Source organism: Lepus europaeus, chromosome 13, assembly GCF_033115175.1.
Source record: "Lepus europaeus isolate LE1 chromosome 13, mLepTim1.pri, whole genome shotgun sequence".
Taxonomy (NCBI): Eukaryota; Metazoa; Chordata; class Mammalia; order Lagomorpha; family Leporidae; genus Lepus; species Lepus europaeus.
The window spans coordinates 51,722,527-51,742,960 of NC_084839.1; the positions used below are offsets into that span (position 1 = coordinate 51,722,527).

Consider the following 20,434-nt stretch of genomic DNA (forward strand, 5'->3'; position numbering starts at 1 on the left):
GCACAGGGTTAGGCACAGAGGCAGGAGGAAGGCGGAGGAGCAGGGTGGGAAGCAGAAAACTAATCTCATGTAATACCAGGGTACTTCAAAAATTTGTGGAAATGAATTTTTTAAAGGATTTATTTATTTGCAAGGCAGAGTTACAGAGAGACAGAGATAGAGACAGATCTTCCATTCACTGGTTTACTACCCAAGTGGCCACAGCAGCCAGGACTGCGGCAGATTGAAACCAAGAGCCTGGAAATCTATTCAGGTCTCCCATGTGGCTGCAGGATTCCAAGCACTTGGGCCATTCCCAGGCGCATTAGCAGGAAGCTGAATTTGTAGCAGAGCAGCTGGGACTACAACCAGCACCATTAGGATGAGGTGTCGCAGATGGCTTTACCTTCTGATCACAACACCTGCTCCAGATATAGAATTAAAAAAAGTTTATTTTGGTGCAAAAAAGCTTTGGGGCCAGTGCTGTGGAATAGTAGGCTAAGCCTCTGCCTGCGTGCTGGCATCCCATTTGGGCACCAATTCATATCCTGGCTTCTCCTCTTCTGATTCAGCTCTCTGCTAATGGCTTGGGAAAGTCGTAGAAGATGCATGAGGGCCGGCGCCGCGGCTCAATAGGCTAATCCTCTGCCTTGTGGCGGCAGCACACGGGTTCTAGTCCCAGTCGCTCCTCTTCCAGTCCAGCTCTCTGCTATGGCCCAGGAAGGCAGTGGAGGATGGCCCAAGTGCTTGGGCCCTGCACCCGCATGGGAGACCAGGAGAAGCACCTGGCTCCTGGCTTTGGATGAGTGCAGTGCGCCGGCCGCAGCAGCCATTGGAGGGTGAACCAACGGCAAAGGAAGACCTTTCTCTCTGTCTCTCTCTCTCTCTCACTGTCCACTCTACCTGTCAAAAAAAAAAAAAAAAAAAAAAAAAAAAAAGATAAGATGCATGAACTGCGTGAGAGATCCAGAAGAAGTTCCTGGCTCCTGGCTTCAGATTGGCCCAGGTCCGGCCTTTGTGGCCATTTGGGGGGTGAACCAGTGGATGGAAGACCTTTATCTCTGTCTCTTCCTCTCTCTGTAATTCTGCCTCTCAAATAAATAAAAAGTAAATCTTTTTTTAAAAGAAAAAGGGGCACAGCGGGTAAAACTGCCACCTGAAGTGCCGGCACCCAACATGCGCACTGGTTCGAGCCCCAGTTGCTCCACTTGCAATCTAGCTCTCTGTTATGGCCTGGGAAAGCAGTAGAAGATGGCCTAAGTCCTTGGGCCCCTGCACCTGTGTGGGAGACCAGCAAGAAGCTCCTGGCTCCTGGCTTCTACTCGGCATGGCTCTGGCCACTGCGGCCATCTAGGGAGTGAACCAGTGGATGGAAGACCTCTCTCTCTCTGTTCTCTGTAACTTTCAAACAAAAAAACAAATAAATAAATAAATCTTAAAAGAATGAAAAAGGGAGAGATAGAAAAGAGAGGGTCAGACAGGGAAACACAGAGAAATGCTTATTAATCAGCTTATTCTCAACTGTGTCTCAGCAAGAAGGAGCCTGGAACAAAGCTCTGGGGAAAGGCTACGAACTTAGAAAAGAATGAAATCTTTGGTGTCTCTGTAGGTGGGAGATATCCAAAATAACCCTGCTCTGCAGTCATTTGGGATGACGGAACACGGCTCTCCTCAGCAGCAAGGGATCCGGGCTGGGTTTTACCCAGAAGAATCCTCCCGGCCACAGGGCACTCCTTGCACAAGCATGTCCAGCACCCGGTGAGCTCTGGCTTTGCATTGCTGAGGCTACAGGCGAAGCTAGAAAAATACTGTTTGCTTAGTGTTGCCGTAGGCACAGCCTCCTGTGGACTACGAAAATCTGATCAGCACAACTGATTTTATAGCAAAAAGCATTAAATGGGACACGTAGCATTATACTATGATTAAAGACATTTAAAAATGAAGATGTAAATGCTATCATGGTTATGTCTCAAATATACAAAAAAAATGAGGTTTTGAATTAACAGAGATTCAGGATAAATTTTTCCGGTTGCAGCATTACAGAGGATAACAGAGGTAGATTATGTTAGTGTTGCCTGTTTCTTGCTGCCCTCCGTATGACAGGATTATGTTCACTAACCCATTCCCATTACATTTAATGTCATAACTTGCTTTGGCTTATGGAATATGTACAGAAGTGATGCATGCCTCACATCTGGTCAGAAGCTTGAAGAGATATCCTGAGGTTCAGAGGTGAGGACTGTGTTTCCTGCATGGAGGCTGTTTCTTCAGGCTAACTGCTGAGATGGAGGTCATGGCACAGAGCTGTAACTGACATAAATGAGGGTACTACTAAAAGTTTGTGGGGACAGGCATTTGGCTGAGTGGTTTAGATGTTGGTTGGGACACCTGCATTCTGATTTGCAGTCCTGGTTCCGGTCCCAGCTTCTCTGCTTCCAATCCAACTTGTGCATCTTTGAGGCAACAGGGGATGGCTCACTTCGCTCCCTGCCACCCACATGGGAGACCTAGACTGAGGTCTGGGCGCCTGGCTTTGACCTGGCCCAGCCCTGCTGTTGCAGACATTTGAGGAGTCAATCAGCAGAAGAGATCTCTGTCTATTTGTCTCTCTCTGCCTCTTGAATAATACAGAGAGTTTTTAAGTGTAATGGCAAAATGGGATTATGAGTTTAATGATGAATTTTTTAAAAATGTATTTACTTGAAAAGCAGAGAGAGGGAAGGAGAAAGAGAGAGTGAGAGAGAGAGAGATTTTCTATCCATTGGTTCACTCCTTAAACAGCTGCAATAACCAGGACTGGGCCAGGACAAATCCAGGAGCCAAGATTTCCACCTGCATCTCCCACACGGGTGGCAGAGACCTAACCACTGGAGCTATCACCTACTACCTCACTGGATCATATTAGCTGGAACCTGGATAGGATGCTGAGTAGTTGGAACTTGAACCAGGCACTGATACAAGATGTGGATATTCCAAATGGTGGCTTAACCTGCTGTACCACAGTGCCTGCCCTGCAAAAAACATTTCTGGTGCAAGAAAAAATTTTTTTCATAACATGTAGAAAATATAGAAAGATGATTTTTGTATCAAGATTGGCTCATAATTTTAATTTCATCTTTCTATCAACTTTTTGAAATACTTTCATACTGTGAATGGATAAAAACACCATTGTTGTTGTCAAGCCATTATGATGTTATGATGTAGGAGGTTTTTGTTCTGCAACAAAAGCTAGTAAAAGCTAACTTACCCAAAGTATGGCATTCATCTTTTTTTAAAAAAAAAAAAAAGATTTATTTATTTAATTTGGCGTGAAAGTCAGAGTTACACAGAGAGAGAAGGAAAGGCAGAGAGAGAAGTCTTCCATCCGCTGGTTCACTCACCAATTGGCAACAATGGCCGGAGCTATGCTTATCCAAAGCCAGGAGCCAAGAGCTTCTTCCAGGTCTTCCCACATGGGTGCAGGGGTCCAAGGTCTTGGGCCATCTTATACTGCTTTCCCAGGCCATAGCAGAGAGCTGGATTGGAAGTGGAGCAGCGGGACTTGAACCAGCGCCTAAATGGGATGCCGGCTCTGCAAGCTGCGGCTTTACCCACTACACTACATCACAGCACAGACCCCTAGCATTTAATCTTAAAATTATTTTACTACCAACACCTAGGAAAGCCAGTCACATTATAACAATTTTAAATTCATGAATTTCTTTTCAATTAAGATTTTGAATTAACGGATATAAAATTACTTTTATCTTTTAAATTTTATTTATGTAGTTTCATTTGAGAGACAGAGTAAGATCTTCCTTCCCCTATTTCACTCCCCAAATGCCCACAACAGCCAGGAATGGAACTAGCTGAAGTCAGGAGCCTGGAACTTGAATCAGGTCTCCCACATGGTAGGGACCCAAATACTTGTGCTATTACTGCTGCCTCCCAGGGTGCACATTAGCAGGAAGCTGGATCCTAAGTGGTGAAACGGGAGTCAAGCCAGGCATTCTGATACGAGATGTGGGCATCCAAAGCAGTGTCTTAACTGCAAAATCGAATGCCTACCGCCCAACATTTATTTTTAATTGATCTGGTGCATATTTATAAGGAACCATGTACTGTTTTGATACAGGTGTACACTGAGTAATATTCAGCGTGAATATATGCATTTCCTCACAAATTTTAACATTCCTTTATAAATGCATAAACTCAGAGTAGGAAATCTCCAGGACTTCAAAACAAGGGGGATATTGCAAGTGTAAGAAAAAAAGAGAAATTCTGTAAATGAACCTACAAAATGAAAGAAAATGGATATTTTCTTAAAGACAAGTGAGAAAAAGGAAATATTAAAAATAAAAGCAGAAATGATCAAATTGAGTAACAGAAAAGCAGAACATGAACCACACATACTTAATGACATCTATTTGTTTAAAAATTGTTTCTAGAGTATACCTTTTTACCCCTTTGGTCTCTCTCTTTCTATTGGGCTTACAAGCTCACTGGTTTAATGTTCATTTTGGAATAAAGAATACATTTTTGGTACCTTAGTAAATTAGCATTTAATAACAGTGAATTCAGGTTATACATAGAAATTATTTAAATTATGAACAAATGTTTATGCTCCTTTAAAAAACAAACACAAAATGTTCTCTATCAGGCACTCTACATCTTGACCGTAGAGTTGTCATGATCTTGGTCAGTTTTCTAGCTGAGAGTTGCAACCTACTAAGAAATCAGTTTAGGCCTTCTGCTCTGACTCCAAGATGGGGAAACCCTTCACCAACTTCGTGTGCAAAAAGGACTTTCAACTGCTTCCAAACCCAATATTGAAAAAGTATGGATGCAGAACAGAAAATATCACAACAAGAAGAAACAAGAAGAATTGACACAACACTATCTTTTTTAAAAAAGATTTATTTACTTATTTTCAAGTCAGACTTACAGATTTGCTTGGAGTTCACTCCCCAAATGGCTGCAATGGATACAGGAGCCCAGACACCTGGGCCATCTTCCACTGCTTTCCCAGGCACATCAGCAGGGAGCTGGATAGGAAGCAGAGCAGCAGGGACTGGAACCAGCACCCATATGGCGTGCTGTCATCGCAGGCAGTGGCTCAATCACTATGCCACAATGCCACTGATACAACAGTATCTTAAAGAACAAGAATCATATAATAGGTTGCTTATCGGGGATGAATGTGTGAAGAAATCACTTAATCGCATGTATGAGGCCCCAGTGGGAGCTAAAAAAGAAAACAAAGTGGAAGAAGAAACAGGAGAGATTGAACATAAATTCGAATGGCAGAGAGGAGCCCCTGGAGAAAATATGCCAAAGTCGACATGAACATCAGAGCTCAGCCCTTTGGTATTTAGATTGGAAATGTGAGGTGCATAAATGTCACAAGTGGGGTCACACCAACACAGAGAACGTCCTTTGGTCTTTCTGGAATCAATGCAAGTTCAGTCCCTACTGACAGCTCAGGGCCATCGATGCACCCCTTAGAGCAAATAGCAGAAATGAGAAACAGTGGGTTTGCACTGAAGTGAAATGTGCTGGGGAGGAACTTGACCGCAAATGATCCATCACAGGAATATGCTGCAAGTGAGGGTGAAGAAGATCCAGAAGCTGAATTTTTTTTAAAGATTTTTTTTTTATTTCTTTGAAAGGCAGAGTACAGAGAAATCTTCTATCCAGCAGCTCACACCCCAAATGGCTGAAACAGCCAGAGCTGGGCCAGGACACAGCCAGGAGCCAGGAGCTGCTTCTTGATCTCCCACACGGGTGCAGGGACCCAGGGTCTTGGGGCATCTTCCACTGTTTTCCCAGACACATTAACAGAGAATTGGGTTGGAAACCGGCACCCATATGGGATGCCGGCACGCAGGCAGAGGATTAACCCGTTGCACCACAGCACCAGCCCCCAGAAGCTAAGTTTTTAAAGTCCCTACCAACCAACCAAAGTCAGAAACTTCCCCAGAAATTGTTTTGACTTGAGAAGAAAAAAAAAAAAAAGCTAAAAGATAGAAGAAAAGCTTCAGAAGAGCAGAACTAAACACAAAAAACATTAAACACAAATCCTCCACCTCTCCTCCTCTTTTTCTTCCTCCTGTTCCTCCTCCTCCTCTTCTTCCTCTACTGAGACTTTGGAAAGCAGTAGTGAGGGTGAGAGTGACAGCAAAGGGAAGAAAAGAGAAAAGAAGAAAAGAAAGAAAAACAGGTGTTCAGGGAATAACAATGATTCCCAAGAGAAGGACGAGGCTAAGAAGAGGAGACTTTATGAAGAACTTTCTAGCAACCCCAGCTAAGAAAAAGCCAAGGCAAAGTCTGGATGTCTAAAACAGGACCATTCTGGGGAGAACAGCAAATGGTGCCATTCCGATTATGACAGAAAGTCCAGCAGCCATAACTGTGGCCCAGAAAAGAGAAGATCTGAAAGACAGGGGAGCCGCAGGGGCCAGTGCAAGGATGAGAGGAGGAGAAGCCGAAGGCCCTGGCCTGGTGGTTAGAAGCAGAAGGAGGCAGAAAAACGGCCACAGTGAGGCCCAGGGAAGAGTGGAATAGAAGAGATGGTGCAGAAGCCACGGCCACACAAACACAGAGGAGAAAGCACATACAGAGCTCGCGGGAGATAAGCGTTCCAAAGTGCCACACCAGCAAAGCAGAGGCAGACTAGAGAACATGCGACAATTACCTGGGAATAAAACGATCCTCATTTTCTTATTCAGTACCTTTAGCAAGGGCTAACTTACGTACTATGTGTTTCTAATTTAAAAAAAAAGAAAGAAATCAGCTTAGTGTTATACTTAACATTTAAAATTTAAAAAGAACAGGATTGAAAATTTCAAAGTGCAATGAATATAGTACAGATAAGTACCATTTCATGATGGCTGCAACAGCCAGAACTGAGCAGATCTGAAGCCAGAAACGAAGAGCTTCCTCCGGGTCTCCCACGTGAGTGCAGTGGCCCAAGGACTTGGGCCATCTTCTACTGCTTTCCCAGGCCATAGCAGAGAGCTGGATCACAAGTGGAGCAGCCAGGACTTGAACTGGCAGCCATATGGGATGCCGGCACTGCAGGCAGCGGCTTTGCCTGCTACATCACAGTGCCGGCTCTGAAACATTAGTTTTAATTCTGTAATATATATGTGTCCTAGGATCAGATAAAAGTATTTTCCACCTAGGGGAGGAGATTGTCACCATTTTCTGAACATACAAGAATGAAGAAGCATGAATATGTATGTAGCTTACACAGATGAGTAGGAGAGGCCTCCCTCCTTCTCTTTTGCTACACTCTGGACACCCCCTAACCCTTGCTATAAAAACATTGCGAACTGCTTCTCAGGGGTGCAGCTTATGTAGAGAACTATACCTTTCCCATTGTCTTCTTTACTTGCCACAAGTAAATGAGGCCTTTCTGCGAGCAGTTCCTATGTGAGGCTGTTTATTTGGTGACATCCCAAGCGAAAAGACCTCTTGTGTCCTCAAATACAAGGGACTCTTTATCTTCAAAGCAAGCAATACTCCACCTCCCTCTGGCCCTTTTTCCATAGTCACAGCTCTCTCTGATTGCAGCTGGGAAAGGTCATCCTACTGTTAAGGTTCTTGTCTTGGCTATTCCACTTCTGATCCAGCTCCTTGCTAATGGCCTCGGAAAGCAGCAAAGGATGGCTCACATGCTTGGGCCCCTACACCCATGTGAGAGATCCAGAAGAAGCTCCAGGCTCCTGGCTTCAGCCTGGCCCAGCCCTGGCTGTTTAGCCATTTGGGGAGCAAACCAGCAGACAGAAGATCTCTCTTCTCTCTTTGTCTTCCCACTTTCTGTAACTCTGCCTTTCAAATGAATAAATAAATCTTTAAAAAATAAATTAAAAAAAGGAGAAGGGAAAGTGCAAGCTAATAAACAAACTAATAAAACCCAATCCATTGTTTCATCTATCTGGTATTTTCTCAGGAAATAAATGGATTATCTCATTTCAGGAGACCCAGGAGAACTGGGAGAGAATTCTGCACCAACATAAAGAAAGTATCCAACAGAAATACTCTTCCTTTTATCAAAAGCAAACATTTTAAATGCATATATTAGAGCTTATTTTATTGCCTTTATAATTGTTCATTTTCAATGGTTATGTAATGTGCATTTTAAGATGACAACAAATGGCAGCTTTTTAAAAATGAAGTCCCCGAAAGTCACTCCAAACTTTATCATTCTAAACTGTTATAATTCTGGAAAAAAGTCTCTGGAATAGCATTTCAGAGTGGTGCCCCACCAAACATGGTCATAAAGTTGGTGTCTCTACACGTATGCATATATCCTGGCAAGGGGCAAAGTTTGTTTTAGCAACAAATGTTTTAGTTTTGTGAGATCTTTTAAAATTAAATCAGCTTTACTACACAGTAGAATTTTTGGAACAATCTTTGAAATGATAGCTACATGTTTACCATTAGAGCAATCTTCCTGTTCAGCACTGCTCATTCAATGTGTTTCGTGCCAACCATCACAAAAGGAATGAACTCATCTTTGAGTCATAGAATTCCAGCCACAACCCCCCTGTGAATGCTAACAAAGCACTTTATGAATCAGGATGAGGGTGGAGGAAACAGAGGGAGGTTTAAAAGATTCCACATCAGGTATCAAATGGTGGTAATATGAGACTTTTACAAATGCTTGTGGTGAATATGCCTGGATGATAAATGAAAGGATATTAATTTGGGAACATAATCCTATTATGCCGTTTCACTCGTTGTCTGAAGACCTTGAAGGATGCTAATTTAAGTAGCTTTTGCATTTTTGGTGACTCATTCTTCTTTCTTATAACAAAGACTTTACATACAATTAGTGAGATTCTTTTCCTTATGAATTTTATTGGCTTTTGCTACTTAGACAAAAGCAAATATTTTTATTGTTGTAGCCCTACCCCAGCTCCAATGCTGAAGATTAAACCTTTTCTAATTGGAAAATTCAAAGTGATTTTCAAAATCCATGTTGGCCTTCCATCAAGTTAATCATCTGTGCTTCTGCCCCTGGACTCCCTGTGCACTGCCCATTCTCCCCTTTCTCAGCCATCCTTGACTCCCTGTCTTCCTCATTCTGTGCTACTACAGCAAGATTTTCCAAAAAATGATTGAGAAAAGGTGATTAGTGCCCTGTATGTGTTCAATCCATTCTACCAATAGTAATTGACAAAAAAAATTATTTAACATCCACATCCATGCCTGTTAATATCACTGTGCCAATCACTTTTCTACTGGCATGGTGTCCCGCTTCCTTCTGTCCTTGATTTTGTAACCGCAGGGCTGGAAGCCTGTATACTCCATTTCCCATATTCCTTTTCCAACTGGCTTCCAGTCAAATCCAGCCAATGAGAATTACCTATAGGAGAGAAGAAGCGTTCTGGTCTGGTACGGTGGTGGAGCTGTCTTAAATGGCAGATTCAGCACAAGCCACACGGTACTTCTGCGCAGGTGCGGTTCCTGTACTGGCAACACAGTAACCTCCAGCAGCAAGGCCGGTCAGGAGGCGCCACCTAAGAAGGGTAGCAGTTTTCTCATCTCTGGGCAGTAGATAACCATTTCCTAGAATTAAATCTCTTTCTGTTTGAACTGTGTACAGTGGTTTCAGGTGTTCTGACTCGATAGATTGTACTGATTCTGGACAAAGGTATTTTCAAAACTACTAGAGATGTGGGAAATCAAGATGTTTTGTGTGAACACAGTGTTAACACTTCTCTGGAAACCACTGCTTCTCCCAAACTGTTGTCAGGCAAGTTTCATGCAGTTCTTAGTCCTATTAGTCCTAAACACGTGAAACGCTACTCAAATGCATTGGGTCATGTAGTTTGGCTTTTGTTTCAGGGGTACACATGACATACGCACTGTGTGGCTTGGGTACACTGGAGAGTGTCTATGGGCAATAGTGAAAGTCCTTGGCCTTTGGGTAATACAATAGCTATGTACCTGCTGCTCAGGGATAAACTGAAGTTATGGGTTACCATAGTTACTTGAATACTTGCTATTACTATTTAGTAATTTGCAAGTGTGGAAGGTGGTTAGTCTGGCAGCAGAAGTCTTAGGTGTCCACCTGAAGTTGGAATGAGAGTTCAGCCACTGTCCTACCTAGATCTTCAGCGTTTTGAGGAATGCGCCCCAAGGACTATTTCCAGCTTTTGTTTCACGGACTGGGAACTTGGATGTGAAACTCTGGACATGGAGTTAATGAGGCTTAGATTTCCTGCAGATGATTAAGCCCACATTGGAGAGGGTGCCTGTGACTGCCATGACTTCTGGACTTCTCAAATTCTCTACCTCAGGACCAGATGATGCATTTGTGTAAGTGGATCTTTCCATAATGTCTATCTCCCCCTTGAGGTCTTGGCTCATCATTGTACCCTCAGTTCATAGCACGCTGCTATATATATTCATTTAGTGAGTCTTCATTCACACAATAAATAATTAAAGGCCTATTTTATTTTCAAAGCATCAATGTGACAGTAATATTTGCAAAAGTTGCAGCAGTTTATGGCAGCACATTTTGAACACTCCTAAAGTGACTTTTGCTTTAACAAAATCTTGCATCCTTGAATCTAAGCAGTGATTTCTATTTCTAAATTAATCTGCAGATATTCTGGAGTGTGATTTGCTAATGTTCTTCTAACTCTGCTGGCAAGAATCCTTTGTCTATATATATAATATATAATAGGCTTACCCAAATGGAATTAAAGGGGAGAAAAAAAGAGCCATTTGCACCTCGATATTTGTTGCAGCTCAATTCACAATAGCTAAGACATGGAATCAACCAAAATGTCCATCAACGGATGACTGGATAAAGAAACTATGGGATATGTACTCTATGGAACACTATACAGCAGTAAAAAACAACGAAATCCGGGCATTTACAACAAAATGGAGGAAACTGGAAAACACCATGCAGAGTGAAATAAGCCAGTCCAAAAAAGAACAAATATCATATGTTCTCCCTGATCGATGGCAACTAAACGAGCATCTAAAATGATACCCATTGAAGTGAAATGGACACTATGAGAGACAATGACATGATCAGCCCTTGTCTAGACTGTTGAGGAACAACTTACTATTTTATTCCTTTTAGTTTTTTTTTGTTGTTGTTGTTGTTGCTCTGTTTGTTCTACATAAGACCACTGGTTGAACTCTGTAATCAATGCACAATCATTCTTAGGTGTTTAAAATTAAAAAAAAAAAAAAAAAAGAATCAAGGACCTCCAGCAGGAGTGGCATGGGGCGGGGGGGGGGGGGGGGGGAGGCTTCCAAAACACCCAAAAGAGTTCTGTTTTTCCTACTAAATCTACTTATATAGTTTTAAAACCTTAATTAAAGAATATACATATTTCACACTTGATGCAAATCTTCAAACAAAAAAAACTGCTTAATGTCAGTCAGTAGTATATTCAGGACATAAGGCTAGCTTTAAAAATTCATGGAAAAACGGATTTAAATGATGTTCACCTTAATGTAAAAATGTATGAAATCCATGCATTTTTTTATAATCTTTTTATAAATTTTAAAATATTCCTCCTGTACATGTATTTCAAAATGTTTGCACCAAAATAAACTTATCTTTTCCCAAAAAATAATATATATATATATATATATATATATATATATAATTGGCCAGTGCTCACAATTTCAGTGAGTTTCAAACTTTGATGAACATAATATGTATGAAATGAGTAGACTTTACTTCTGATTAAGAAAATTGAGGTGCAGGCATGTGGCCTAGTGGTTAAGTGCCTGGGTTCACTCCCTATCTCTGGTTGCTTCCTGTGGTGATGTGCAAGACTGGGTTCTTGCCATCTATGTGAGAGATCTGGATTGAGTTCCCAGCCCCTAATTTCAGCGCAGCCTTGCCCAGCCCTGCCTGTTGCAGTCATCTAGGGGAATGAATCATTGGATGGGAGCTCTCTCTGGAGCTCTGTCTCTCAAACACACTTATTAAAAATTTAAAAAAGAAAAATAGGAAACAAAATAACCTTCCATTTTAAAAGAGAATAGTTTAGTAAAATGCTTAGAAATAAGGTAAAATAAAGTAACATAGGTCCCAACAATACTCAATTTATAATATGTAATTAAAAGGAATCCTAATTTACAACAGGAGCAGACATGACTGTTTAAGGACCTTTAGTGGAAAACATAAGGGATCTTCAAAAAGTTCATGGAAAGTGTGAATTATGAAAAAGCTATGCAAACAAAATTTTAGTCCATAAAATAGACTTTTCTTTAAATTTCACTTTCCATAAACTTTTAGAAGTACTCTCATGTATCACTAATATGAATAAAACTAGAGGTTTTATTGAAAGACATTAAGTACAAGATAAGTGATACCATATTTTAGGAAGACTAATATTTTAATAATGTAATTTTCCTACTACTAAGTTAATTAATATACTTAAATCAATTGGAAAAATCTCAATAAAAATAATCAGGATAACTTGAAAAAAAATTTCTGAAGTTTATAGGAATGAATGAAAAGGTAATAGTTAACATCCTTAGCCATCATAAAAAATGAGCTAACAATACATTAATCTGTAAAATGAGATAATTATACTAAAATAGAATACTATTAAACATTTTATGCTATTTTCTGTTACATTATCATTTGCTCGCAAAATATTTTCTTAAGGGAAAATACCAACTTAAATTTTATATCCTAAATTGGTAAAGATCAAGGTAAGATTATGTTTTATCAAGATGCTAGACTAACCTCAGATACTGATCTGAGTGAGGTAGCGTCTCTTGGCTGCTCCTCCTGGAGAGTCCATGAGCCACCTCTCTCACGCCACTTAGAATGGCCTCTACCATCAGACTCGGCATGTTCACACACACTTTTTTCCATGATAGAAAAAATAGATATTCACAACTTGAGTTTGAATTTCTTTTTTTTTTAATTTTTATTTATTTATTTATTTGACAGATAGACAGTGAGAGAGAGAGGCAGAGAGAAAGGTCTTCCTTCCATTGGTTCACCCCCCAAATGGCCATTACGGCTGGCGCTGCGCTGATCCGAAGCCAGGAGCCAGGTGCTTCCTCCTGGTCTCCCACGCGGGTGCAGGCGCCCAAGCACTTGGGCCATCCTCCACTGCCTTCCCGGGCTATAGCAGAGAGCTGGCCTGGAAGAGGAGCAACCAGGACTAGAACCCGATGCCCATATGGGATGCCGGTGCCACAAGTGGAGGATTAGCCAAGGGAGCCATGGCGCCGGCCCAGGGTTTGAATTTCTAAGTAGTCAGCCTGTCTAATATTTCAATGTTTCCAATGTCTGGTTTCCAGTCTCAGACAATTTCATCAAAAATTAGTTTTTGTCTTTTTATATTTAGGCAACCACCATTCTGAAACACTGAATATTACAATTTAAATGATAAATTAACTTAATAAATGATGAAAGCTTAGATTCAAGTAAATGGTTACTCCAATCTCTAAAAATGGGACTTTGAGATCTGTTCATCAAGCAAATGATCTATTGAAATAATTCCTTGATCTTACTAGGTCATTTGAAACCACAGTGCTTTTTTTTTTAAAGATTTATTTTATTTATTTGAAAGACAGAGTTACAGAGAGAGGTAGAGACAGAGAGAGAGGCCTTCCATCCACTGGTTCACTCCCCAGACGGCTGCAAAGGCTGGAAATGCGTTGATCAAAGCCTGGAGCCAGGAGATTCTTCTGGGTCTCCCACATGGGTGCAGGGGCCCAAGAACTTGGGCCATCTTCTACTGCTATCCCAGGCCATAGCAGAGAGCTGGATGGGAAGAGGAACAGCCAGGACTAGAACTAGCGTCCATATGGGATGACTGCACTTCAGGTCAGGGCTTTAACCCGCTGTGCCACAGCGCCAGCCCCAATCACAGTGCTTTTAAAATATACATTCAAACTATTCCTACAGAAATAAAGGAAGCAAAATACATGGGTTTGTTGCAAGAGCGAAAACACCAACTCTTAAAGTTTTAATAATAATGAAGCTGAATATGGAGACCAAATGTAAAACTGGTGTGTGCTGAAGTGCACATCTTTAGTACGTTTCAAGTGTAATTATAATGGATTCCTCTTTCAGAAGCATTTTCAATGATATAAAGTACACATTCTGTTCTTATGATTATCATCAAATTCTTTTTCCAGACTATTCTTAGTCATTTTTACCCATGACCATTTTATTGACATAATTATCTACAATTTAGACATGGAAAAATGTTTGTGTCTAATACGTAAACCAGATCACCTATGTTTCTTTTCTTAAATAAACTTGCAAAAATTCAATAGGGTTGGATGCAAAATTACAAAGATAGGACTAAAATCATATAAAGAACAGCAGCAACAGTGTGTCAATGATAGGAAAAACAGATACTTCTTGAAATGTGAAAAGAAGGTGACTCAGACAGGAGGTAAGTATTAAGCCAAGTTTTCAAAATGCAACTATAAATAATTTTGGATAGGTGATCAGAGGTTGATTTTCAGTTGTCAAAACACCATCAAGCAAAATTCACTTATGCATAATGAAGAAACATTCAGTGGTAAACCACTCTGATTTTTTAATGTGCTCATTTGGACTACATTCCATACTCTGAAACTGAATTGTCCAACATAGCAACTATTAGCCACACGTGGCTATTTAGATTTATATTTGAAATAGTGAAAATTAAAGTAAAATACAGATCCTCAGTTGTACTAGTCACTTTTCAAGTCCCCTGGGGCCACAATGGACACAGAGACACAGCGGACATCAGAGATGGAGCACTTTCATCATGGCAGAAAGTTCTGCTGAACACCACCACTCGGTGAATGACCAGTTGTGAGTGGAAGGATAGTAATTAAGCTTCACCAGTACTATTCATCTGAAGTTTACCACACTATTTTTAAAAGGTTTTATTTATTTGGTTTATTTGAAAGGGAGAGACAGACAGACAGAAGAGATCTCTCTTCTGCTGGTTCACCCTCCAAATGCCCTCAGCAGCTGGGGTTAGGCCAAGTTGAATCCAGAGGCCCAGAATTCGATCTGGGTCTCCTATGTGCGTGACAAGGACTCAACTACTTGAGCCATCACTTGCTGCCTCCCAAGGTGTGCATTAACAGGATGGGAGGAGGGCAGGAACTGGAACATACACAGTTTGATGTGAGAGACAGGCGTCACAGGTATATCCTACCATTCCATCAAATGCCTGTCCCTTCCCCAAGACTGTAAAAAATTTTCAAAATTAGTGATTTACTTGAATGGTGGAGAGAGACACAGAGAGATCTTTCATCTGCTCATTCACTCCTTTAATACCTACAACAACCCTGGGCTGGGCCAGGCCAAAGCCAGAGCTTGGAACTCAATCTGAGTCTCTCATCTGGGTGGGGGGTGGGGAGGGTTCCAACTACTTGAGCCATTACCTGCTGCCTCCAAGAATATGCATCAGCAGGAAACTGAAATCAGAAGCAGAGCCAGGACTCAGAACCACAAACCCAGGCACCCAGGCACCCAGGCACTCTGATACCAGTAATTTTTTTATTATCCAAGTCATGAGTTACTTCTAGAGGCAAGATATACAACTGGGAAAAAAATTAGGGTCAAATTCCTTACCCTTTTTTTTTCTTTTTCTTTTCCAGTAAAGATTTCCTTGAAATATTATTATTCACTAATAAGAGAGGTAATGGCTTATTTTGTACACTATCAACCAGCACCTAAGAAATCCAATACCTTATTGTGAAAAATAAATATGCAGCAACTCTCAACTTGGTATAATATTTCAGATGCTAAATCACTAAGCATCATTTTATTCTTTTCATGACTGAGCAGAACAGCTGAGAAATAGAAAGGATTTTGTCTGCTTTATGGAACAATATAACCCACAACACACCCAGACAGAAATATTTTATAATGGGTTTGGCAGGCATTTCTTAAACATATTGGAATGGAGAAAATCACCTTTATTAATAGGTCTTTAAGGTTTTGAATAATAACGTATCTCCACTATAATATAAGCACTTAAAAATTTATTTTCCCTTTTAAATTTTAAAAAAGTAATGTTATTGGAACTGCTGTAGGAATATAATAATGATAGTATTGAAATAGGTAAAAATTATTATGTATTTATTCTGGAACGTAAAATATAGAAAATTACTGGATGTTGTCCAGTTTTTTTATGAGCTAAACATAGCTCTGATAATGTAATCCAATAAAGATGTGATACCCCGCAGGCGCCGTGGCTCACTTGGCTAATCCTCCGCCTGTGGTGCCAGCACCCTGGGTTCTAGTCCTGGTTGCTCCTCTTCCTGTCCAGCTCTCTGCTGTGGCCCGGGAAGGCAGTGGAGGATGGCCCAAGTGCTTGGGCCCTGCACCCACATGGGAGACCAGGAGGAAGCACCTGGCTCCTGGCTTCAGATCGGCGTAGCGCGCTGGCCGTGGCAGCCATTTTGGGGGTGAACCAATGGAAAAGGAAGATCTTTCTCTCTAACTCTGCCTGTCAAAAAAAAGAAAAAAAAAAAAAAAAGATGTGATACCCCCCAAAAATTAAAAAGACAAAACTTACTGTAATTTTAGAAAAAAACAAAATGCTAGCAAACCCAGTTGAAAAACACATTAAAACCTTAACTCATTAAAATCAAGGAAAACTAATTTGATAAAGGAAAACTGACAATAAAAAGAAAAAATTAATGAAACAACCACATCAATTTGATCAAGCAAGAAAAATTAAAAAGTTCTCTAAGAGGCCAGTTTTGTGGTGTAGTGGATAAAGCTACTGCCTATAGTGCCAGCATCCCATATGGGCGCCTGTTCAAGTCCCAGATGCTCCACTTCTGATCCAACTCCCTGCTAATGGCCTGGGAAAGTAGTGAAAGATGGCCCAAGTGCTTGGGACCATGAATCCATGTGGGAGACCAGGAAGCAGCTCCTGGCTCCTGGCTTCAGATTGGTCTAGGTCTGGCTGTTGCTGCCATTTGGGGAGTGACCCAACAGATGGAAGGCCTTTCTCTCTGTCTGAAACTCTGCCTTTCAAATAAAAAAATAAATATTTGAAAAAAATAAGAAAATAAAAATTCTTGGGGCCGGCGCCGTGGCTTAACAGGCTAATCCTACGCCTTGCGGCGCTGGCACACCGGGTTCTAGTCCTGGTTGGGGCGCTGGATTCTATCCCGGTTGTCCCTCTTCCAGGCCAGCTCTCTGCTATGGCCCGGGAAGGCAGTGGAGGATGGCCCAAGTTCTTGGGCCCTGAACCTGCATGGGAGACCAGGAGAGGAGAAGCACCTGGCTCCTGGCTTTGGATCAGCACGATGCGCCGGCCGCAGCGGCCATTGGAGGGTGAACCAACGGCAAAAAGGAAGACCTTTCTCTCTGTCTCTCTCTCACTCACTATCCACTCTGCCTGTCAAAAAAAAAAGAATTCTTTAAGTAAATGCTACTATGCTACCTGATAAAATCAACATCCATTTATATTCTTATCAAAAGTATATTACTATATAAAATTAAACATTATGAATAATGATTCCAAATAAAAAGTCAATTACATATGGCAGCTAATATAGTCTACTATGTCAAATAATTAATACTTAGTAATTATTATTATTATTTATCTCATATTAAATATTTTGTATTGCTTTCTCATTTTTAGCCAGTGTAATGAAACATGAACAGAAGAGAAATAAGCAATGTAAAGGTAAAAATAAAAATTTTATGCTATTTTTAGATTATGATTGTATAGCAAGAAAATGAAAAAAAAATCATAGCAACTAGATTAATAAAAGAATTCATAAAATGTTAATTCTGAAAAAATAAATATATTTCTATAAAATCACCAAAATACAATTAGACATGTAACATAAAAACATTCCCAACTAAGATTTATTTTTTTAAAAAGACTTATTTATTTGAAAGTCAGAGCTAGAGAGAGGGAGAGACAGCAAGAGAGGTCTTCCATCTGCTGGTTCACTCCCCAAATGGCTGCAACTGCCAGAGTTGAGCCAAGCCAATGCTAGGAACCGGGAGCTTCATTTGGATCTCCCACGTAGGTAGCAGGGGCCCAAGTACTTGGGCCATTTTCTGCTGCTTTTCCCAGGCCATTAGCAGAGGGCTGGGATGGAAGTAGAGCAGCCGGGACTCAAACTAGTGCCCATATGGGATGTCGACACTGCAGGTGGCAGCTTCCAGTCCCCCAAGGAAAAAAGATTCTTAATGTGTGATGTGCACCAGCCTTAAAAGGAAAACTCTGATACTGAGAGGCCAGGACTTAAATATGGCCAATGTTGTTTCTCAATCAGAAAAATAAATATTATAGGGATCTTTATTTTATCAAATTATCTTATAGATTTGGTTCAATTATAATTAAAATATTGTTTTTGGAGATCTTAAGAATGATACAATGAAGAAAAGTAAAAATCCACAAAAGACATTTTATCTGAAAATAAAATACATTGCTCTCAGATAATTATAACGCTAAGGTTTTAAACAATGCCCCTGACTAATCTCCCTCCCCTCCAGTGGATGGGGAAGCAAGTTCCCTAAGACTTCTGGGCCACGCTGAAGCAGAATCTTGGTAGATACAGATCTCTTCTCCTCCTCACTCTCCACCTCTAGGGGCTGCCATCTAGTGGCTGAATTAGCAACGACGTGTATACTACCATTGTTTTCCAACTCTTTCTCAATATGCAAAAAATTAAATTACAAGTGGGTGCTTAGGTCCAAGTCATTAAATGACATTTTCCAATCTGATTTACTGCCTATTTATAACAACATGATGTCTAGGTTTGGCAAAAATATTCTTTTTAAAACAGATTTAAAAAAAAGATTTATTATTTATTTGAAAGGCAGAGTTTGAGAGAGGCAGAGGCAGAGAGAAAGAGAGAGAGAGAGAGAGAGAGAGAGAGCTCTTCCATCCGCTGGTTCACTTCCCAAGAAGCCACAATGACCGGAATTGGGCGAATCTGAAGCCAGGAGCCAGGAGCTTCTTTCAGGTCTCCCATGAGGGTGCAGCGGCCCAGGGACTTGGGCCATCTTCCACTGCCTTCCCAGGCCATAGCAGAGAGCTGGATTGGAAGTGGAGCAGCCAGGACTTGAACCAGCACCCATATGGGATGCTGGCACTGCAGGTGGTGCTTTACCTGCTAGGCCACAGCGCTGGCCCCTGGCAGAAATATTGATAGTTACTTAAGCATAGTTCTTTTACATGTATTTGCAAATTTTCATAATAAAAAGTCAAAAATAAAAACATTATTTTCACAAATATAAATGGTCAATTAATTTGTGGGAAGAATCCTCAATATCATTAACAATTAAACAAGAGAGAATTAAAACAACTATCTCTTACCTCTCAGACCATAAAGAGTGTTAAAATACTAACCGTTTTCATAATGAACACGGTGTGGGAAAATAAGCACTCAATCTTTGCTAAGACTCTCAGTTGGTACCATCTTCTAAAGGGCAATTTGGCAGTGCCAATGGAAAAATACCACATAGCTGGAATTCCCCTTCATTCTTATGAAACCATCAGGCAATAATACAAAAAGACGCGTACATGGATGTTTATTGTAGCATTGGGCAAAACACTGGAAGTCTGTGAATAACTGATTCACTGAATACATGAACACATCATATTCTGGAATACCATGCTTCCTTTATAAAGAACAATATTGGGCCGGCGCCGTGGCTTAACAGGCTAATCCTCCGCCTTGCGGCACCGGCACACCGGGTTCTAGTCCTGGTTGGGGCGCCGGATTCTATCCCGGTTGCCCCTCTTCCAGGCCAGCTCTCTGCTGTGGCCCGGGAGTGCAGTGGAGGATGGCCCAAGTGCTTGGGCCCTGCACCCGAATGGGAGACCAGGAGAAGCACCTGGCTCCTGGCTTCGGATCAGCGCGATGTGCCGGCCATGGCGGCCATTGGAGGGTGAATCAACGGCAAAAAGGAAGACCTTTCTCTCTCTCTCTCTCTCTCACTATCCACTCTGCCTGTCCAAAAAAAAAAAAAATATATATATATATATATAGAACAATATTTTTGGTGTAGATCTTTCATCTGATCGTTCACTCCCCCAAATTCCTGCAACAGCAGTTGCTGTGCTGGACCAAGGTGAAGCCAGGAGACTGGAATTCAATCCAGATCTCTCACATGGGTGAATCATTATCTGCTGCCTCTCAGGGTGCAAAAGAGAACTAAAATCAATCTTGGGGCCAGCGCTGTGGCATAGCAGATAAAGCCACCGCCTGCAGTGCCAGCATCCCATATGGGTCCTGGTTTGAGTCCAGCTCTCTGCCATGGCCTGAGAAAACAGTAGAAGATGGCCCAAGTCCTTGGGCCCTTGCACCCATGTGGGAGACCTGGAAGAAGCTCCTGGCTCCTGGCTCCTGGCCTCAGATCGGTGCAGCTCCAGCCGTTGCAGCCAATTGGGGAATGAACCAGCAGATGGAAGACCTCTCTTTCTTTCTGCCTCTCCCTCTCTCTATATATAACTCTGACCTTCAAATAAAATGAATAACTCTT

General features: G+C 41.3%; 1 pseudogene; it reads left to right on the plus strand.

The window, feature by feature from the left end:
* Positions 1-4,724: 4,724 nt before the first annotated feature.
* Positions 4,725-6,467, plus strand: LOC133772337 (corepressor interacting with RBPJ 1-like; annotated as a pseudogene).
* The last annotated feature ends 13,967 nt before the right edge of the window (positions 6,468-20,434 follow it).